At 63.8% G+C, this 5,261-nt stretch overlaps 1 pseudogene; it reads left to right on the forward strand.

Moving 5' to 3' along the window:
* The first annotated feature begins 2,654 nt into the window (after nt 1-2,654).
* LOC119569837 lies at nt 2,655-3,835 on the forward strand (annotated as a pseudogene).
* Nucleotides 3,836-5,261: the final 1,426 nt, after the last annotated feature.

Here is a 5,261-nt window from a genome sequence, read left to right on the forward strand (position 1 = left end):
AGGGAAACCCCGGCCTTTGCCCGAGAGGCGCCTTCCGCGTTGGTCCCGACCCGCGACGGCGGGGGCGCGTGATGCCGGCGGGCGCTCGGGCTGCGCGGCTCGAGCGGAGGGGAGGGCACCAGCGGCAGGCGAGCAGCCGCAGGCACGGCAGCCGCCCTGCGGGGTCGGGTCCGAGCTCGGAGCGACCTCGTGAAAGGCCGCCCCTCGCCCAGTCCTTCTCCCTCGGAGCGGACAGAAACGCCGCGGCGCCGACCGCCAAGGGCACCCTTGGGCCCCCTCCTCGCCGCCGCCTCCGCGCCGCACCGGCGGCCGACCCGCCAGGGGAACGAGGGACCGCTTCCGGCTGTGGGCCCGGCATGGCTCGACCCTAAAGAGCCAATCCTTGTCCCGAAGTTACGGATCTAACTTGCCGACTTCCCTTCCCTACATTGATCTATCGACCAGAGGCTGAACACCTTGGAGACCTGCTGCGGAGTAAGGTACGGACTGCCCCCCCGCAACGCGGGCGCGCTGGGTAGGCATCTCGACTCCCGAGGGCTAAGGCTGAAAGGAAGGAAGGAAGAAGAGCACTAACTCTCCTTCCTTCCTCTTCCTCCTCTTCTTCTTCCCCCGACCGGGGCGCCTCCAACTCTGTTGTCCCCTTGTACGCCACTGGCGGTGCCACACTAATCATGGCTGGTGCTAGTCCTCCGCCCCGCAGAACTCGCTCTCGTTTCGGCCTGCGGCGTTCGACGAGCGGCGCGCAAGCCGCGCCACCCCACCCCCTCTCAAATAAAACATGCTCTGTCGGTTGGTGGTTTGGTTGGTACCGGAGGGGGTTTACCCTATCCACCTTTTCAAGGGCCGGCGGTAGCGCACGGGACACCAAGCGCTTATTTGCGCGGTGCTCTACGGCGAACCGGTGGCGATCGCAACAGCGAGGATTGCTCCCAACAGATCACAATCTCACGTATGGCTGTTACGGCCAACGACCCCCACTCAAAGTGAACGAACTTGGGGGCCTCCAGCAGCCTAAAAAAGAGAAGAAAGCTCTTCCCCGGGCTACCGCCGGCGTCGGCGAACGAGTACGCCTGTTGCCAAGCACACGCACTGGCCTCCGGACCACCGGCACTGAAAACACCATTGGGGGGTTGGGTTGGGCGCGAGCGCTCGCTCTGCGCACGGAGCCGTAACCGTCTCCGGCAATAATAATAAAGGCGCTTACTCCGAGAGCGAAGGGGAGGTCTGCACTGCCGCCAGAGCCTACTAGGGGGTCTCGAGCCTTCTTCTTCTCCTCCCTCCTGCCTGAGGAGGAGGAGGAGGAGTAGTCGGCGAGACCGGCGCTGGTCGACGGAATGCGGAGTTTCCGCACTCCTGAGAAAGCCCTCTCACAGAAGGATCGGGAGGAGGATCGTCGTAACCGCGGCGGCGCCGGCGCCGGCGGCGGTGCCGTCGTCGTTCGCCAACCCCCACCCAAGAGGGGGGAGAGACTCCCGACGACGACGACGACGCCGCGCGGCCCACGCGCGCCGCCGCACTCGTTAGACGGCCACCCGCACTCTAAATATTTTCCCACGCACGGGTCTGTCTTCCCACGGGGCAGGTCACGGGATTTTAACCGTATTCCCTTTAGCCCAAAAATCTGACTGGACCGTTTCTTTGCATTTCTCTCTTTCTTTCTTTTTCTCCTTTGTCGTTTTGGATCCAGACAAATTGCTGAGGCGGGGGATTGGCGTGGCCGGCCAGCGCAAGCGAGCAAGCGAGCAAGCGAGCAAGCGAGCAAAAAAAAGGCCGTGGCCAAGACGCCGGCCGCGAGAGGCCCTGAGAGTGGTTTCTCATCAAAAAACCATCATCATCAGGGCCCACACCGTTCGCAGCCGGCGCCGACAAGCCCCGAGAGCCCGCCCGCCCGGGTTGGGCTGGCTGCTGCTGCTCGGGCCTCGTGCCGCCTCGACCCCTTTCCAAAACAGGGAGATCCCAAGAAGAGCTCTCGACTGTTTTGTGGCGTTTTCCGGGGATCGGAGGGAAGCTATCCTCGGGCTAAGGGCCGACTTATCCACGACCAAGCGATGTTGGCGGGGAACCCTCCTCCGCTTCGGTCAACGAGGTTCGGCTTGCTCGAGCATTTGCTACTACCACCAAGATCCGCACCAGTGGCGGCTCCAGACCGGCTCGCGCCGTATCCTTCTACGCTCACCACCGCGCCCTCCTACTCGCCGGGGCCTCGAGACCTCCTCGACGCAGCCTATAGTGCGCCCGGCGGTCGAGTATCGGGAGGATGCTTGAGCGCCATGCCATTTTCGGGGTTACTTGCTTCGGCAGGTGAGTTGTTACACACTCCTTAGCGGATTCCAACTTCCATGGCCACCGTCCTGCTGTCTATAGCAAGCAACTCCCTTCCATGGGATCGGAATTAGCATCCATTTAGGCCCCTTAACTCGACGTTTGGTTCATCCCACAGCGCCAGTTTGCTTACCAAAATTGGCCCACTAGGCACTCCGATTCTCGTCCGGGGCTTCAGCGAAGCAAGCCCGGCACCTCACCCATTTAAAGTTTGAGAATGGGCTGAGGACATTTCGTCCCCAACACCCCTAGTCATTCGCTTTACCGGATGGAACTCGTTCGAAGCGAGCGCCAGCTATCCTGAGGGAAACTTCGGAGGGAAACCAAGCTACTAGATAGTTCGATTGGTCTTTCGCCCCTATACTCAGCTCTGGCGATCGATTTGCACGTCAGAAACGCTTCGGACCTCCACCAGGGTTTCCCCTGGCTTCATCCTGGCCAAGCATAGTTCACTATCTTTCGGGTCCCAACATCTATGCTCTGGGTAACCGCCGACACATCCGGCCGCCCGAGCCCGCCGAGGCGGGGGGCGACCGTTCGTCATGGCGAGTCCGGACCTGCGCCCCCCGCCGCCCGGTGAGGGGCGTGCGGGGCGTGCGGGAGCGGGAGGGAGCCCGCGCCGTCCCGGGGAGGAAAGTCAGTCACTCCGTCCGGGTGCGCGCGGCCGCCCGCTGCTCCGAGGGATCGGCCCGATCACTTTCATTGCGCCCGTGGGTTTAGCGCGCCCATTGACTCGCATACATGTTGGACTCCTTGGTCCGTGTTTCAAGACGGGTCGGGAGGAGTACCGACTCTTTGCACGCCGCGAAGGCCACGCGGGAGAGGGAAAGGGAAGCGCGGGAGCCAGCGAATTAGGCTCGACCGCGGCCTCGGACCAGTCCCCCGTTCCCGGCAGGCCCCGGAGGAGAGACCGTCGGGGGGGCAAGACGAGGGCACCGGGGGATCCCCCGGGCGGGCGCGCTGGAAAACGCCCCCCGCCCAAAAGAGGAGCGGAGGACGAACGCGCCGCCGGTTCCTACCAGGACCCGGGCCCCAGGGCGCCCGTGTGTCCCCAACGCGTCGCGGCGACCTACTGCGGGGGGAAGATCGCCCGCCGGCGCCGGGCAGGCGGCGGGGGGCCGCTCCCCGCGTTGGCTCCTTCGGCCGAGGCCTCCGGAACGGGAAGTCGCCACGCCCGCTGCCGTCTCCCGGCAGGCCGACGAACTGAATCCCCCCAGTTCGATCTTCGAATCTCCGCCCCTTTAGCCTCTTAACGGTTTCACGTTCTCTTGAACTCTCTCTACAGGGTTCTGTTTCAACTTTCCCTCACGGTACTTGTTCGCTATCGGTCTCGTGGTCATATTTAGCCTTAGATGGAGTTTACCACCTGCTTTAGGTTGCGGTTTCAGGCAACCCGACTCTAAGGAGAGGCCCGTTCCGCACTCCCGAAACCCCCCTCCCCGCGAACGAGGAGGAGGAAGTCCCTTTCCGCCACACGGGCCTGACACCCTCCGTGGGTATGAGAGTCATTCATGAACAACTTAGGCGGCTCGGAAGCGCGTGCAGGACCTCTCCCGAACGCAGCACCCCTCGAGCCCCCGCGAAGGGGGCGCGAGGCTTTGCGCTGGGCTCTTCCGTTTCGGTCGCACTTACTCTGGGAATCCCGGTTGGTTTCTTTTCCTCCGCTTATTAATTTTTAAATTTGGCGGGTCATCTCCCTCCACTCGAGGTCGACGTACGTACAAAAAAAAGCGAGCAAGCGAGCGGGCGAACGAGTCGCCGCCGCCGCCGCCGCCGTCGCCGTCGTCTTGCTTGTTTTGTGCTTTGGGATCATTTCGCTCTCTTAGTCCGTTGATTAACGGCTTTCCACGCCCCCCTGCCTGCCCCGAAACCTCACGCGGGGTTTCGTGGCGCGGAGAGGGCCCCAATCTACGCGGTCTCGCGATCTCAGGGTGCGCCCTTGCCCTCTCCAGCACGGCCGGATGGCCCCGGCCCCCTTCCTCTCCTTTCGGGGGGGGGGGGGGGGGGTGCACCGGACGGCTGGCTTTCACGGCTTTGGGAGAGCGCCTCTCCGGCTCTTTTCGGAACATTCGCCTTTTCTGGGCCAGTGGCAGGCAGGTCCCGACCAACAATCGGCCGGTAGTCGGCCGGACGAGGAGGAGGAGGAGGACGAGGTACGTCCGCCCGTCCGTCCGCCCGTCCGAGCCGACGGCGACGGAAGAGAGCGAGCCCTCCAAGCGTCTTAAGGGAACGTCCGGACCCGGGAGCGAGTTCCTCCAACGAAACCCGCCCCTCTCTGGTCCGGCGAACTCCCCAGGGCGGAATGGTCGTGCGAGCGAGCGAGCGAGCAAGCAAGTCGCCGCCGCCGCCGCCGCCGCACCTCCGGCACGGGTTTGAGTGGAGCCGGCAGGCTTGAGGAGAAGCCGCCGGACCCCAAAACACCCCCCGTTGTGCATTTTGCGGAGTCCCCGCCGCCGGAAGCTCCTGCTCCTTCTCCTGCCCTCAGATGAGGGGGGGAGAGAGAGAGAGAGCCGCCGCCGCGAAAGGGGGCCACCTACACGGCGCTGTTTCGCCTCACTCTAAAGAGATTCTCGTAGCGGCCTTCCCGGAGAACGGGCGGAAAGGGGCAGGAGGACCGGAGCCCTCCGCCGCCGCAGTCCGCAGCCGTCCGTACTGTCTCCCGGGAGGCAACGTCACGACACTCGAGGGAAGGTGGCAGCCGTCCTTCGAAGAAGGCACAGGGCCGCCGCAATGTGCGTTCGACACGTCGATGGAATCACGGGAGAATTGCGATAGCCACCAAAACATCGCTTCTTGCCGCGGTCTTCCTCGACCCACGAGCCAAGTGATCCCCCGTTAAGAGTCTTTGCTGGGTTTCTCTTTCCTCGAGTTCACACACACACTACTCGATCGCCTCCCACTCAAAAAAGGGCCTCGGAGGGGAGGGTAACCTGCGCTCT

This window comes from Penaeus monodon, unplaced genomic scaffold (assembly GCF_015228065.2).
Source record: "Penaeus monodon isolate SGIC_2016 unplaced genomic scaffold, NSTDA_Pmon_1 PmonScaffold_19063, whole genome shotgun sequence".
Lineage (NCBI taxonomy): Eukaryota > Metazoa > Arthropoda > Malacostraca > Decapoda > Penaeidae > Penaeus > Penaeus monodon.